The sequence below is a fragment of the Amblyomma mixtum genome, chromosome 2, assembly GCF_055824585.1.
Source record: "Amblyomma mixtum isolate Tamu chromosome 2, ASM5582458v1, whole genome shotgun sequence".
Lineage (NCBI taxonomy): Eukaryota > Metazoa > Arthropoda > Arachnida > Ixodida > Ixodidae > Amblyomma > Amblyomma mixtum.
Genome location: NC_143013.1, coordinates 92,432,971 through 92,451,068, shown reverse-complemented (window position 1 = coordinate 92,451,068; position 18,098 = coordinate 92,432,971).

Below are 18,098 nucleotides of genomic sequence, written 5' to 3'. Positions count from 1 at the left end.
TCTAAGCAAACAAGAATGAATCAAATTGAATACACAAAGAAATACACCTATGAGACTATGAAAGCGATGAAATTCCCTTGAATATATATACATAGGTGCTGCTGCCACGATAAGAAAAGAGCGTGCAGTTCTCACTTGCATTACTTTAATGGTCTGACAGTCAACAAATAGACAATATAACCGAATTATTAAGCAAGGTTGGAATGCTATAACTTAAAATTGTCATCTTCGTTCACCTTGCCTGATGCCACACGATAACACCTCTGGCGCCCAAAACTCTACAAAGGAACTTTTGCTTATTGATAGATTTAAAAAGCTGTCAGTTAACTTAAACCTAGATTGCGAAGTTCCCAGAAGGATGTTAACGAGCAAAAAACCACATCAGCAGTTTCCGTTTCTTCTGCCCTGTTGTGAAACTCAGCCATACCCTCAAAATGTCATCGAACTCGCAGACGGCATAAAACAACCGCCTCATCTAACTGAGCGGAGTAAGCAGGGGAACATAAACGCGACTATTTTTTTTTCAGCAAAGCCCTCTGCCGTGGTAGCAGAGGTGAACAACCACCAAGTAGGACACTCATGCCTGCACCTTCTATATCAGTTAGTGAAAAACTGCCGCGCTTTCGCTGTAACACTCACAGGCGATGTATATATGTTCGAATCACGCATTCTTTGGCAAAAAGAACTCTGCGGTAACTTTAGTGAAAGAGCACTTTTCAAAGCAAGCAAACCACTTCTGCCTTTCATTGCCCTTCGGTTTACGTTATAATCTACTGTAACTCGTGAGAGGCATACAACACGCAGATCTGGTGGCCGACAGAATGTGAAAACGCGAAAGGTACAGGGTCAATCACACTTAGACGGAACACGGCTCCGCGTGGTCACGTACCTGCGGAGTGCCATTGCATCTAACCCGTTAATGAATCAATGCAGAGTGGCTCACGAGAAGAGGGGCCTCGACGTGGTGCTTCGTGCCATGTGCCCTTTTTCACGGGATTTCCACCGACTCGGTCGCAATAGTGCTCCGCGTGTGCGTAGCCACGCGGAGCCGTGTTCCCTCTAAGTGTGAGTGACACTGTACATGAACGCCTACCGAATTGAAATCAATCACAGCTTGCCAGTAGACAACATTTTACATTCTAAATGCTCGGCCCTATTGCTCAATTTCTTATAGAAGCAGGGCTATCTCGTATTTTAGTTCGTCAGAAGCGTTTTGCAAATAAAACTCAGAGATCACTGCGGCGATCCGCATTGGAGCTGTGCGAAAGCAAAACATCCACATAGTATATCGACGACCGTGGCTGTTCTGACGTACATGTATTATATCGACGTCCGTGGTATTTTGACATCCAAGTATTTTTCGCGTTTTGTCACGTTTGAGTATTTAATTAATTACACCTCATAACCCAACCTTTTCCCACGGGGAACATTTTATCACACACTATCACCATCACACTTTCCCACATTTATTTTCAGAGAACGACGTAGTTGTGCGGGCACGTTTTGCTGACACGACAGAGCCATGTAATTCTCTCGCATTAATAACGGGAGTCCTAATACTTGTGAATAGTTTGCACCACGCTTATGTCAAGCACCGTCGTTATTTGCCCGCACCACTACGCTAAATCGTCCCTGAGGGCCGATTTTGCGCTGGGAGGATGTGTGAAATTTAGAGGCCCTTCAGAATATTGGTTTCCAGCTGTTACGACTAGCAGGAGTCACTGAAAGTGAATTCTCGCTTTGAACTGCTTGTGGTTCTTTTTTTCAGCATGACCTATTCCCACTAAAGACTGATGGTCTGGTGTAAATGACAGGCTTTGACGTCATTTTCTTTGGCTTTATGATCAAGTTCGATCATTTAGTTTTCTCAGGGTGGTGAGATGCATCGCGCGACGAAAAAATTTGAATTGACTATGTGAAACGCTTTCTGAATATAAGGACTCCTTTCTCTTTGCAGTTTTCAGATCATCTAGCCTGGTAATTCACAGAACAACAGGTAACGTTTCATTGCGTTGCAGAAGGGTGAAATTGCTTCATATTAGCGGTTTTCTGCGCTAAATCGGTTCCGAAAACATAGGTAGATGCTGAAAATGTAGAAGCACAGTAAGAATATTCCAGCAACTATAAAATTATTACGGGCTTAGCAATCTCCCTTTCCTCAATAAATACACGATGTGAAGGCTTGAAAAAACATTCCACTGTCCCATGCTATCTATAGCAATGAAATGGTTTAGTTGCATCCAACTTCAGTGTCGGATATGAAACTACAACACCGGAAACTGCGGTTTACAGCTGGTATTGTTCGCAAATATTTCGCTATATACGGCGACGCGAGGTCATTTCTCGACTCTTTTACAGCGTGAACTCATGCCAGTCGCCAAGGTCAGGCTAAGCTTAACAACGAGAAATAAAGGTCGCCACAAGTAAAACAGTACGCACTCACAGACAGCTGAGCTGTCCGCTGCTAGAAGAAAGACAATATTTTTCGGTTTGAAATTTGTTTGCTTTTCTTCATCGTGTCTTACTATCTCTATGGAATCAAATAAAATTTGTGTATCGAATTTCGCTGCAACTCAAATGCTGATTTTTCTATCGCCAGGGATGTCACTGTGCTGCTTGCGCATCGCTTAGGAAAGGACAGCGCTGAATAAGCTCTGAAGATGACAAAATAATCGAAACTTAAACGCAGAAGGAAGACGTTTCATTCACTCTGTTGTACAAAAAGCATTAAACCCAATACTTTTTGTTGGAACACCTAGGCATCCTCAACACATCGCATCCACAATGTTGCCAACACCTCAAAAATGTGATCGAGACCGCAAAGTCATTATACAGAACAGGAAAAAGTTGTTTCGCCTTCGACAGTGTTATCAGTTTCCCAAGCGGCGAGTTATATAATGGCATGCTGCTTTTTATGAATGACTGCTTTTCCCTGAGCAAGTATTTCTCAATCATATCGATTGCTCAATATTATGCGTCATTTGCAGGAGCTTTGATGTACACGCAAGCTGTAGGCAAGGGTGGGTTAATCCGGACATTCTTCGGGTTTCGATGTCATCGTAGGTTTCCGGGCCTGCGGTAACACGTAATTGGTTCACTGTCGCCCCAGAGCAATAATACGGCGTTCTGGAGATGCATGGCGCGTCATCTCTTAGAAGGATTAAATTTTCCCGAAAAAAAAGTAATTTCCTTTATAGAGTGCCGCATTCAGTGCCCGATATTTCTCACCGAAAACGCAGGGGCAATAAAATGAGTATGGTCACAATTAAGACCAAATTTTGTGTGTGTTGTAGCGAATAAACTTTTTAACTACTATGTACAGTGGATAACCGTGGAAAGCAGCCAATTTGGGCGAATAATCCTTATAAATTCGTTTTGATCACAAAAACTAGGTTTATATTTCTGAGCACTTGAAGACGCCTCAGCGTCCAGTTTCTTTTCCGTTATATCAGGCTACAAAATCATTAGAAGCAAAAATTTGACAGTTCTAATTAGGTCTTACTTTGCAGAGCATCACTGAAGTGTTTTTGGTTTTAAACTCGTTCGAAGAGATGCCGTTGGAGCACTTTATGTTTGATGTCGCTGTTTTACGAAAGACCACTTCAGGCGTTTCATTCAAAAACTCATCTCTCAAAACGAATGCGCACCTCTCACGTAACACCCCTTCCCAGGGGAATTTCACGTATTGAAATTAAATAAATGGTCAAGATGAAGAGGACGCTTGATATGCTGGCATGTATTTGTACTAAGAGCCCATAGACCACCCAAATAGCCTATAGACTTGGAGACCGCCCTATTTTATTGCGAAAGGAATACTGCTTGCACTTTTCTGCCATTGATGGAGGTTCATCCTTCGCTCTGGCGCAGCTGGGGCACGCTACCACGTGACCGCCTGACGTCACGACAAGAGGAGAGCTGGGGGCCCAACTCGTCTCATCTGTTGAGGCGCACTAATTAATTAAATCAATTAACTAATTAATTATGAATTAATTATAATTACTAAAATAATTAGTTTGTTAAATTTACTTAATGCCTAAGAAGAATCTATGAGCAGTGCGGAGCGATATAATAACAAGAGAAGAAAACGCCGTGCGGAAGAAACGCCGGAACAGAAAGAAGAGCGGCTTGCTAAAAGAAGATTGCAGTATACAGCCAAGAAGAAAGAGCAGAGCATTGTGGTGATTCGAGACGGTGACATCGTGGCTCAGCGACGTGAAGAACAAGAGAGAAGAGGTGGCGAGTTCGAGTCTGCTACGCGTGAAGTCGAGAAACGAAACTACCAGCAGAACCAAGCGCAGCCAGGTCTTATTGCTTTCGCAATCAGCCAGGATTAACCAAGCTAGGCCTTCAGCGAATTTTTTTCTTCTATATAGCCTCTATCAAAGCCGACGGAGACACCTTTCGCCGGTATCCATTCCTGAACTCACGGATACGTGCTATAACTATAGTCGATTAACTACCTTACAAAAAATAGTGTCAGCCATGGATTTCCTGGCGAATAACAGAAAATAAAATGCGCTATTGCAATTTCCGCGATATCTGTAGAATACAACAACCGGACACCCATTTCACTTACGGCGGCGGTGAAAATATTCCACGTGGCAGACATAAGCATGCCGAAGACCTTGGCGGCAACACTGAAAGAAAAAAGGACAAAAATTGGCACACCAGTTCACGTGTACTTCACATGTATCTTTTAAGTGCCAGTTTGCACTTTGCAGTCGTGGTGACTGCCCTTGCCACAGGCGCACTTAAATGCATTATGCTGAGGCAACTATAAAACTACAAAAATGATGTGCCTCTACACCTTGACACCACCTCTGTGTAAGAGACTTAAATCAATTGTAACACTCAAATAATACTTCAAAGGGAGGATTTAGTTTTTTTACAGAAAAAAAGTCTTTAGGAAGGGTGCTACTAGAAACAACTCCCCGGCAGCTTGCGCGGCAAGTCTCTATTTTTCTCGTCACCGACAAAAATGAATACAATTTGTATATGAAAACGAAAGTAAAAAGAAAGAAATTGGAACTTCGTGAAGGGTTTATACGAGGTTAGTTGATAACTGATATTTAGATTTTTTTTTATTAATCCCTTTTACAGAGTTCAGCTTCTTCTCAGGCCGGCGCAGAGGAAGAACACACGCTTTGTGTCTAATATGCAACCCTTGGTCTCCAAGCGCAATGTGATCTCTGGCGAATGTTTGCCGCGATCTCGAGTCTGTTGAGATAGACAGCCCTAAATAAGGCCACCACCTTGTTCCCCTCCCCCAGGCTGGATTTCGCAACCCCGACCTTCCTCGGGTAATATAGGTCTGGGCTTTCATCCTACAAACGGGGTGCTTCGCGTTTATTCCAAGGTAGCCGCGGTCTTCTTACTTGGCGTAGTCTCCGGAGCAGTGAGGAGCAATATAAAGGTTTTCATTAGAGGCTTGGCCTACTCGAACAATATACGCTACGCCAACATATATTTCCAAAACGCGAGACCAAAATGCATGGCCATACCTGCCTTCCGTCTGTCTTCCTTCACCAACATTTTCTTCTGACAACAAGGGACCATCACAGCGCACAGTTGCTATTGTCCCTTTTTTCCTGACACGAGGATTATCACATTAATAACGATGCTGAATGTACACGATCATAACATGTCCGTAGAAACACAGAAGCGCACTCTTCTGCTGTTTGCAGGCTTACAATCATGCCTCGCGCCAAACAGTTTCGTAATTCCGTTGTTTTGAGAGGTACTTGATGTCAACTACCGGTGACGCTTCCTGCTTCGTCTAAAAACTTTCCCAACAGCTATCGTTGCTAAAGAAAATCACTCAGCTGCCCCAGCTGTAGTAAAACAATCTTGCCTAACGCCTAATACGCACCCTACAGAGAGAGTAAACGTTTTCTTTCTTGCTAATTTTGAGTGGTAGAAAAGGAATGCTTAAACAGAGCGATTACCATAGCTGTTTTACGTGCTCATAGCAGCGTCCCTGTAATTTTTTTATTATTATATTTCTCTGCTCTTTAAACATCTAAAGTTGTCTCGCATTTCTTGCGCTCTTAGCGAACAGTAGAAAGATAGAGGCACTATCTTGGCATTAAAACACTATCCAGCTTTCCGTTGCCTGTAGAAAATGACGGCACGGCCCCGGTTTCTTCATGCTTTAGCCTATTCAACAGATGCCCTTAAGCCACCCTCATTCCTGATGCCGCTCTGGGAACTAAGGCACAGTACGGAGATGGGGTAGCATCATCAGAGAACTCGAGTTCGGTTAATAATCAAAGACGTAAAATTGCGGTCAAATCCCGCGATTTAACTATGCAGACATTTCCCTTCATAATGAACAACGAGAGACGCCGCGGCTTGTCCTGGTTATTATTGAACTCCATGAGCGCTCGCACACCTTTCCACGATAGGCAAGTTCTCCAAACCTTAGCTCCTGCACATGCAGCTTGCAATCGCTTGTATTAAAGCCACGATCCTCCTCCATGTACGTGTTATATGTATAAAAGTTTAAATCCGCTATAAACTGCTCGCAGTCACGGTGGATGGAGCCACATACGCCGTCCTCAATCTTATCCGAGGTGACCTACAGCGCCTGTTTTCGCGTCAAGACTGTTCAGTACATGGAGGAAGGAAAAAGAGAGGAGAGGCCGTCACGTGACATTTTGTGAAGCCGGAAACCAGCTCGGCGCCATCTTGTCCGGGCTGACGTCATCGCATAAGTCCCGCCCTCGACTACTGCGCGCGCGTTTCAAAGCCAACGAAGGAGCGTGCTACCGCAGGGGTACAGATCCCCGCGCTGGTGGCGCTTGGCTGCTTACCGGCCGGTTTAGGGCGCCCTATGCCGGTGTTCGTCAGCGGAAAAGTTAATAAAGCGGAAATACCCGTGTGAGACAGGCGGCTACTTTCAGTTACTGCTTCGTACTGCGTCGTCTCCGCGCCGTCTCCAACTGCTCGGCCCTGGTCACAATTAGTAGCAGCCGAGAAAAATACTTATCTCAGCTCTTGCAAGCGCGGGAAGTGACCTTCGCTTTCAATTACTGCGGTGGCCCATCTTGCGGTGGTTATCTGCGGTGGCCCCCCTTTGGCAACGCCCGTCCCTGGGACTCTGAAGTTGAAGGCTGCATTCGATGAAACTAGTATACTTGCTTGTTTAGCTCAGCGCTCGAAATTAGCCTTCACCGGGTGAGGTGAAGGACACGCGAGAAACGTGGGCCCCTCGTCGCGCGAAACCACACGACGGCCACCGATGCCCGGGAAGGGCATTCGTCCGGTATCGAAAATCTCCTCCCTGTTCCTCAACTCTTGTAAGCACGGGAAGTGACCGTCGCTTTCAATTACTGCGGTGGGCGAAGGACAACTAAGCACACGCGAGAAACGCGGGCCCCTAGCCGCGCGAATTCCACACGAGCAGTGGTGTAGCCAGAAATTTTGTTCGAGGGGGGCACATGTTTTATTTATTTATTGGAAACGAAAATAATGGAAACCAAAATAAATGTGGAAACGAAATGTGGAAACGAATATAAGAGTGCCCATTTATTCTTCACCGTCGCACGGCGTATGGCACTCCTTTTAATTCTAGGCACAGTTCACCCCATTATTAACAGACCTTTTTACGTCAGTTTACTTTTTAATCCTTTGCATTCTCCTCAAATGAAGGTATCGCGAAAATAAAAAGTGCTTTTTTTTAAAGGACCTGCAGCCGAGCGCAGGTTTGCATATGGGGTTGAAGTTTTGACAAATGTCATTTGTTTGCAGTTGATGACTTTGTTATAGAGCAGAAGCTTTTGTGTTGTTGTATATGATGTGAAGATATTGTAAATAGCCACGTTTTTTCGTGCGAGTTGTTTTTTGTGAGAAAATAAATGTTTTTTACAAATGAAGTTCTCGGCATCCTGTGTGCATTCGTATCTTTATGTAGATATTGCAGTGAACAAAACTAACCCTTCGCCTTTATTAAAGAAAAAAAATCTCTAAGGTATTGTTTAGGCGCAGGGTCTCTTTCTTTTCATTTTTACCGGCGGCGTATAACAGGGGCGTGCAAGCATGCAAAGCGAGCGCAGCGGCTTCCTTTAAAATATCGCCCTCCACCGATGTCATGGCCCCCGCTGCTCACACAAGCGCAATCGCGAAAAACGAAAATAGTTACACTAACACCAGTGACGATCACTAGAGCGTTGCAAGAGCACGCCTAATAGCAACGAGGTTTCACTGCCGATGGAAACGGGAGCGCGAATGGCACACGCACACCGCACGCACAGGACGCGAAACGTCCGCGCAATACGCCGACGACCTCTCTAGCGCACGGCGTATTGAATCACTGGTAAACGAACAGCGCGAGTGCTCCTCAGTAAGCAGCGGCGGTCTCCCGACGGCTCCGAGCAGTGACGCAGTTGACGAAATGCCCGTGCGATCGTGGTCGAGCACGTTGAAATCAATGCACGCAACAACGAGAGTTTTGCAGCGAATTCCGCCTGAGATATCAGTGAACGGCGCCAACGTAAGCTTGTGAGCACGATCAAAAACAAACTCGAGCAGTTGAGAAAAGTACGCCGCACCGCAACTGCTACGCCGCGGTCGTCTGCTACCGCCCGGCTTGCAAGCAGCAACTACGACGCCGTTGCTAAGCTGCCCGGACTAGGTGGCATCCCGATCGCGAAAAAAACCACGTGATTTCCTCCAAATTTTTCTCCCATGGTGTTGTGTGGAAAGGGCCTCTCCTCTCTTTTTCCTTCCTCCATGGTTCAGTACCTGCCGAATCCCGAAAAACGTTCCCCTTGCCTGCCAGAGACTACCAGATAGAAAAATGTAGTCCTCGCCGACCGCATAGAGGCGCACACTTTCACAAACTACACTTATTTTATATCCCAGGGCTATCCTACCGTTATCTATCACGCCTGCCCTAGTAGAAGTATGGGCGAGCATCTCCTATGATCACGTCCTGCATTTGTTGCACTCCGGGCTGTGAAGCTGCACTCCACTGGTCGGCAATGATCTCTCGTATAGAATCGCTGGGCATATCAATCTTAGCGCTCAGACTCACATCACCTTTCCCGGGTATGACTGCAGTTGTTATAAAAAAAGAGGAACGGCCTGGCCCATTTATTCCTTTGTGGAACTCGGGCTCATCCTATCTCTGAGACGATGCAGGCTTCGCTCTCTCTGCGGCAAGGGCATTCTTCTCACTTCTGACCAACGGCATAAGTCTATTTAGTGCGGAAAATGAACGCTCTGTGAAGAACAAAGCGAGGGGAGAAGGTCTGGACCTTTTGAGTCTTGTTATGTTTATGCCGCGATAACGCAGTTTTGGTGGTCGCATGGAATGGCTTGGCATTTAAGATCTGTGTGGAAAAACAAATGTTGGCCCCTCTCGATATTGCACTCTAAGCATGCAAGCCCTTACAAAAAATTTTTTAGACAGTCTATAGAGTGTCTATAGACTTTTGTATATAAAGTCTATAGACTGTCTATAAACAATACAAATGCAATAGACAGTCTATAGATTATCTATAGATTTCTGGCCATACACTTTTAGTAGACTTTTATCAATAGACAGTCTATAGACTGAATAGACAAAAAGTAATATCTATAGGAAGTCAATAAGTCAATAAGGAGTCCATAGACAGTCTATAAAGTGTCTATAGACTGTCTATAGACCATTTTTACACGGAAGGGGCCACTCTGACGGACAACTTGGTCTTTATAAGGTAGACAAGACCAAAAACGGTATACACATGTCGCCATCTCCTCCAGATTCCGCAAGTAAAACGCACGCGTAGACAGCGGATTATTTAACCCGGATCTCAGAGGCTGCGCTACAACCATGTTCACTTCAAAAGGATGCCAATGCTTCCTTTTCGGTGAGGAAGTTGTGCGTTTGAATCATCTGGCGGGAGATTTTTTTTAATGAATTTTCTCGCCGATATATGCGTATTTCGCTGCGAAGAACCGTTTACAAAGACAGAAAGAGCCACAGAATGATAACTTACTGTTGTGTCCCCTTATTGCTTTTGTGTGTGTGCGCCCCCGCGTCCTCCTCCTAACGACAGTTCGCATCCTCCTCCTAACGACCACTCAATCCTCCTCCTAACGACCGCTTGCCCCTCGTCGCACGCTGTCACCAGATGCCCCCCCACGGTGCGCCCCCGCACCCTCCTCCTGTTCTGGGAAGCCACTCCCTGCCGTGGACGCTTCTCCACTCCCTCCTTTCTTCGGGCGGCCAGTTCGGCTCCTGCCTCGGTCGACGCTGGTCGCACCCTCATCGGCTTTAAATAAACGAAGTCTAAAAGTACCGTGTGCGTCTTTCGCTGCATTCAACACAGCGATCGGACACGACAGTGGCGACGAGAAAGTGGATTCGACCCGCGCTACGCAACGCTATTGACAAGCCATGGCTACGCGAGGGTTTCCCAATCAGATACCGGAATTCAACGGCTCATCGTGGTCATCGTGGGTTGGACGCCTTCAGTTCTACTTTGAAGCTAACAACATCACAGACCCAGCCTTGAAGAGGGCCAACCTGCTGACGCTGTGCGGGGAGCAGACCTACGATACTGTCTGCGCCCTTATTCAGCCAAGCACACCAGCGGCAGTGTCTTACGACGACATCGTCAAAGCGCTGCAAAAGCACTACGACCCAAGGCCATCCGAGGTCTACAGCCGGGCTCGCTTCCAACGACGAGATCAACTGGGAGGAGAAACTGTGAGCGCCTACGTAGCCGCGCTCAAGAGGCTCGCTGCCGACTGCAATTTTGGAACGCTGTCGACAACAGCTACCGGGCAGGAGGGAGACGCAGCTTCTTCTGCTAACACCACCATGCTTCCCTTGGACGTGATGTTACGCGACAGATTTGTGTGCGGACTGAGTGACGAGTCACTGCAGCAGCGCCTGTTCGCTGAGAAGGACCTCACATTCAGCAAAGCTTACGACATCGCCGTTCGAGCGGAGAGCGCCGGTCACCAGCAGAGAGGGATTCGCCGGAACACCGAGCCGGTACACCAGACAAGCAACCAGGTGCGCAAGCCTTCTGTTGTTGTAAAATCGGTCAAAAAGGCACAACGCTGCTGGCGGTGTGACGACCAACACAACCCCCAGGGATGTCGATTCCAGTCAGCCACGTGTAATTTTTGCCACAAGCGAGGGCATATCGAAAGAGCATGCATTACGAAACGGAGACTTGCCAAGATAAAGTCACCTTCCCAGCCTAATCACAGCGTCAACGCCTCAGAGAATACGCCGCTATCTGATCTCCATGGAGCAACATCAGCAACACCATCTGTGTTGTACGACCTGAACACCATGAATCTCGGCACGCGACCGAAGATTTTTACAGAAGTAAGCGTACATCACCAGCTGATTAAGTTCGAGGTGGACTCCGGCGCAGCCTGTACTCTGATCAGTGAGGACACGTTCCGAACTTCATGGCCATCTGACGCACCCGCCCTGCAACAAGACGACACGCACCTGCGAACGTGGTCAGGACAGAATCTGCCACTATTGGGCTCTGCCAACGTGCAGGTTAACTACAACGGCCAGACCCATACGCTACCTCTGCTTGTTGTGAAGGGCACAGGATCAAGCCTTCTAGGGAGAAACTGGTTTTCTCCACTAGGCGTGATGATATGCGGCATACACCAGACGCCGAGCCAGAACATGGTTGAGCAACGGCAAGAGAAATACGAAAGAGTATTCTCGGAAGAGATTCCAGGAAACGAAGGGCCCCCGGTCACACTGGAGTTGTTGGACAACGCGCAACCCAAATTTCTGAAGGCCAGGCCGGTGCCGTTTGCTCTCCGAGATTCAGTTGAAAAAGAGTTGGACAAACTGGAGCAGCAAGGTGTCATCGAGCCGACGCAGCATTCCATCAAACTCTCAGCGTACGACTACGCTCTGGTCTACCGCAATGGGAGTAAACATCAAAACGCCGATGCGCTAAGCCGTCTGCCACTAGACGCAACTGTTGACGAACCATTTCCACCAGGAGACGTTCTGATGTTCGAAGCACTGCCAGAACCTCCGCTTACAGCAGGCACAGTTGCAGCATCTACGCAGAAGTGCGCAGCTCTCCGGCTAGTTTACACAGCTGTTCAACAAGGCAACGTGCATAAACTCAAAGGGGACAACTTCGACGCTTACCGCAGGCGAGCTACAGAGTTGAGCACCCATCGCGGCTGCATCATATTTGGGTCCCGAGTTGTGATGCCGAGAGAACTACGCGGACAAGCTATGTCTCTCATCCACGCCGGACATCGGGGCATCGTTGCAATGAAAAAGTGTGCCAGAAGCTACATGTGGTGGCCTGGCATTGACAACGACATCGAAACAGTGGTGCGAGAATGCAAGCCTTGCCAGAGCAGCCGGAGCGCCCCGCCGAAAGCTCCTGTCCCAGAATGGGAAAAGCCAGACACACCATGGCACACACTGCACATTGATTTTGCAGGACCAATTGAGGGCTGCACTTTCCTTGTGGTCGTAGATGCCTACACAAAGTGGCTTGAGATAAGGCAAATGGGACAGACGACTTCGGCAGCAGTCATTGACAACCTCCGATCACTATTTGCAACGTTCGGCCTGCCGCGCAAGGTAGTGTCGGACAACGGAACACCGTTTGTGTCTGCGGAGATCCTCAAGTTTTATCGCGACAACGGGATCTCATCAGTTACATCGGCCCCCTACCACCCAGCGACAAACGGACAAGCCGAGCGCTACGTAGCCGAGCTAAAACGCGCCCTTGAAAGAGATCAGACAGGCTCGCTGCAGCGCCGCCTTGCGCGCTTTCTCTTCAAGCAGCACACGACGGTTCAGAGCACAACAGGCGAGACCCCCTCGAAAATGATGTTCGAGCGTGAAATGCGAACCCAGCTCACAGCCATCCTCCCCGAGCCAAAGGCAGAGACGTTCCGGGAAGAAAAAGCAATTCCGCGCTGCGGCACGCTTAATGAGGGGCAGCGCGTCCTCGCCCGACAGTTTCTGAAAAAGCCACGCTGGGAGGAAGCTACAATTGTCAGACGCATAGGCCTGCGCTCTTGGCTCGTCAACATACATGGCACAGTAGCACGCCGACATCTCAACCAGCTGCGTAGATTTACGACGCCGTCTGAGAGCTGTCCGCCAGCGGAGAGAACACGTGCACCATTTTCCCACATAGCCTGGCACCTCTTCCCGGAAGAAGAGACTTCGCCCAGGACAGACCCAGGAGACACAGCGAACAACAGCCAGCCTACAAGTGTTTCTCCCCCGAGCGCACAAAGCCAGCGCGCCTCCACGCGTGAGCGCCGACCCCCTGCACGATACCAGGCAACTTTCTAAGGGGGAAGGAAGTGTTGTGTCCCCTTATTGCTTTTGTGTGTGTGCGCCCCCGCGTCCTCCTCCTAACGACAGTTCGCATCCTCCTCCTAACGACCACTCAATCCTCCTCCTAACGACCACTCAATCCTCCTCCTAACGACCGCTTGCCCCTCGTCGCACGCTGTCACCAGATGCCCCCCCACGGTGCGCCCCCGCACCCTCCTCCTGTTCTGGGAAGCCACTCCCTGCCGTGGACGCTTCTCCACTCCCTCCTTTCTTCGGGCGGCCAGTTCGGCTCCTGCCTCGGTCGACGCTGGTCGCACCCTCATCGGCTTTAAATAAACGAAGTCTAAAAGTACCGTGTGCGTCTTTCGCTGCATTCAACACAGCGACCGGACACGACACTTACTAATAAAAATAACTGTCTGGAGTTGTCCCTAATGTCCTGATAAGATCATTACAACTCCTGATATTATTCTCTGACCAAAAAATTTTATGCGTGTAATGCAACTTCTCATACATGCTGGATACATTACCAACCGACAGCGCTGACAGACTAAGTTTATGTATGTATTCTTCACAAATCTAAAGCACTCTCACGTAGCTACTGTCTATGCGAGCATCTACATTGTACTCGCGTTATTTGTGCTTCATTTAGGCGCGGTGCTCTCAAACACTGAAATTGTCTTCATTCGCGCATACGTTCAAATATTTCAAATATTTGTTATCCTTCTATAGTCGGATAAAACTCAAGAACGCAGCGGCTTTCGTCCGTCAAAGGACCCTCTTCCAGCCAATGGTGTCAGCCGATTCTCATCACCCGTCTAGCATCAAAATGCAGGCAGCCAACCACAATGGAGAGAGGGGTCTATCCCCGACCAAAGAGGGAAGAGATTATCCCCGTTCATCTACCACTCATTGATTTGTCACACCAGCAGGGTCATAAGAATCGGCCGATGCCGTTGGCCGGATGGAGTTCTGTGATGGGGAAAGCCTCTGCGTTCTTAATTTGTATCCGACTATGGCGACCGCCAGTTAAGCCCTATATGAGGGAAACTAATTCTAGCCAAGGGGAAGGAATTGCGATGGATTCTGGGTCTCAGACAACATATTCAGTCTGACAGGGAAATTTAAAAGAGCACATTCTCACCTGTACCCACCAGCGCTTGTTCTTGATTGTTTGCTAAGTGAGCTGCCTCAGGAAGGAGAGGATTTCACGACGAACTGCTGCAGTTATTTGCCTCCTGACAAAATGCCGGTGATACGAGTTGGTAGAGCAACGCCGCCAGATGCCAGCCTACAGCTGTCCCACTTTGCACAGCATTGGTGTTCAGCTGCTCTGTGTGCGCGCACGGTCTCTCGCTAAAATATGAATAATAAAAAACACGTGCCTGCGTGCAGGTGTACATATATGAACATACAGCGTCGAGTCCTACTGCATTGAGCAACAGTTTCCTCGTACTCAAAGTTTTGTAGGGCAAATGGCATTCAACATCACTCCCTAAGCGCAGAGTCGGGTTCAAAATCCAAAATGCACCCGCAAGCTCAGACTTTGTAATACCTGAGGAGAGCGCACTCAGTGAAGACCAGGAAACCGTTCCGAGCGAACCCTCGAGCGGCGAGGAGGGCTTTTCCTATAAAGAAGGCGAGCAAATTTTCGCCTGTGAGGAAGGAGAAAGTGCACTACAAGGAATGGAACACCACTGCACTGAAACTGACGAGTTCAGAAAGGAACCAGAGAAAGCAGAAATGAAAAGCGAGGAGAATAATTCTACAATGAGTCCTGAGCCGTGCCCCGAGCACTGTGCTCGAGCAAGAGTCAGAAAGAAGAAAAAGAAGAAAACATCGGGCCGAAGACGAAGTTCTGTCCATGAAAAACAAAAAACGACTGAAACAGTGGCTTCTTCAAGGGAACACATCTCCAATGATGCAACTGAAAATGAATCGCGTGTGCCCCGTAGAAGAGCTTGGAAAAAAGTAAAAAGGAAGAAAAGCGAATCGGGCACCACCGATGCAGGTAGAATCGAACTGCAGAAACCTTGGAGAAAATTCAGTAAGAGAATGGACACAAAGAGAACTAAGCTGAAGACAGCCGCGTCGAGTCCAACTGAGCTGCACGAACATTGCAGCAAAGTGACAAAGAAGCTGAGACGAACCAGCCCAACGTCCAGCAAGGATTCCATCTGGAGGCGCAAAAGAAAACAGAAAAGCGCGCGCCGAGAAGGAGAACACGAGAAGTGGAGCCGTCACGAGCGAACTGGCGTAAACTTTGTTCGCAACAGACGGGCCAGCCACAGGAAAAGAGGAAGGGTTCGAAGTATGAACCGATACACAGAGAGCCGTACGAATAGGAAGCTGGGCCACAACAGCATTCGCAAGAAAAGCCTCAGCATGAGGCTGAAGAAGACTAGAACTCGTGACAGGAGGAAAGGTTACACTCGCGTAAGAAAGAGAACTAAAAGCGCGACTGAAAGGTTGTGCGAAACAGTACTGTTCCTAGCCCACTGTTTAAGCCAAACTTGGAAGTATAGGAGAAGGTATGCCTCATATTTGTGTGCTCCTTGTTTGTAATGTTGTGATAATGTACTGCCGAATCGCGGCTTGGTTTGAAGTACATTGTGAACAGTGCATTTGGTTGTGTATGTAAAAACAACATGGGATTGATGTATGTATTTTCACGTGTAGTTTGTGAGAGCAGACATGTGCGCGCGATTTGTACCGCCGAACTGCGGCGTGTTTTGAAGTGCAATCTGTGTTATGTATGTGAAAAACATCATGGTATTGTAGTATGTATTTTGGCATTCGCCTTGAGTATGTGAGGGCATGCATGTGCGCACGAATTTTGTGTTTTGTAAATATTGTTACACAATATTCTTAGAGGAAGGGCCAGTGTCACAAAATTCGGTGCAATCTTGAAAACAAAGAAACAAAAAACCGCGCCGCGCGGACGCGTCTCGCCTGCGCGAGCCGAAATGGGGAGAAGGAAACCCCCCGCTGAGCGCATAGCCTGCTCTACCTAGCCTGTGTACGTGGCTCCCTCTCCCTTCCACCACCGCTCACAGACGCGGCGTGCGCGGAGGGAATGAGTCGTCCACGCCGATTTCTCTCGAACGTCCGAGTCGCTTCTACTGCTAACTGGGGGAAAAGGGGGTAACCTTGCGTGCTCTAAGACATGTCCCCGTCATCTGCACTCGGTCGTCGGGGACGGCGCCACGCCAGAACTAGCCCGAACATTGGCGATGCGACCCCCGGCCTCTGACCAATGGGGACACGCGGCCGGTGTGAAGGGGAAAAGAAGATAGCACTGCCGATGCTGCATGTTTGTGCGCGCCTACTGTGGCGCGTAGAACAAACAGACGTGAGAGCGAGCCTATAAAAGAAGGACGTTAACTGCTGAAAGATTAGTCCGGACCGCCGTTTAAGCTTTGGAGAAGCGCGCCCGTTCGACTCCCGGGAAAGCACCACTCGGCCAGCATCGGACCAACGAGGCAACGTTCGCCAGTCTGCGGGACGGCATCGTCGTGGGCCTCGGGTCGTCGGACTGCCGCAGTGCCCGGTGAACAAATTGTGTGTTGTTTGTTTGCCTCTCTCTCTTGTGTTAGTGCACTTTAGGTGCAATATTGCCTTTGAGTATTGTATTCTCTCTCGAGTTTAACTTTGAGCGAGTTGCATTGTTTGGTTAATCACTTTGTATGTGCTTGTACTAGTGATTGTGAAATCCTCTTTATCGTCTCATTGCTGTATAAACTTTGTTTTGTTTGTGAACTTTTGGCTCTGACCCATTCTCTGGCTTGCGACCAGCGAAAGCTTGGCACCAAACGACCGAAAACCTCTTGTCACTTGGTAGCTGGTCTCCGCTCAGCTTTCCACGCTGAGTCGAGGGCATCTCCTTTGAGTCCGAGACGGCTGCCCCACACGCTCTAAGGGTGTCTGGGAACTTCACGCTTAAAAGTGCGCGGAGTTGGGTGACAGCCACTCTTTCTTGTCTCCCTCTCACACCTCCTCATCTGCTTTCATCCACTACGAGGCTTTAACAACAGTCGCCAATCAGTTCACAAAATTGGTCATACGTAGCTGCGTTGTAAATTTACAGGCGACCAAAAAATTCATGTTCCAACATGTGCAGTTCATGCGATCGGGTCCCATCATAGTTATGCCGAGGCGATTTTACAGATGCGGTGATTAGTTTTACGCACTTCTTTGAAAACAATGAAAGAGGGTTCATTGGCACTGTCTCAGAGATGTGTAGCTGGTTGTTTTGGCACCCGTGAGTTTTTGCGGTTTATAAGGAGACAGCCGCTTCCTCTTGTGCCACCCATAGCCGACCCCTCGCGCCTTTTTCCCTTCTCCACATTCTCTTACGGCTACAACATCGTCATCACTGCCGCTAAGCCCAGGAGCGGGACATATACACTCGCGTTGTAAAAATTACTGCTGGGGATTATAAGGAGCCTACGTCTGGAGGCCCGCATTTCCGTAAAATGGGCAGACGCTGGAATGATATATGTCACACAATCACTAAAATTCGCCTTTTTGGCCTTTATGAAAAGTAGTGCACTGACAACTGCACGTAATCTACTAATAAAACAATAATCATCCCTTCTGTTCTCGAAATATCCAAAGACGTAGTAGTCATTTGCGATCTCCGCGGTGGTCCACTACAGACTGGTCGCTCCTTGCGTGAAGTGTTGTGATCAGCTTTCTGGACAGTTTACAAGAAAGGCCACCTTAAAACGTGCTTGACAAAAAGCTCCTTTAAGATTTCCCGCTTAGGACAGAAACAAAGCGCATTATTTATAGCATATTTGTAGGTACGGCC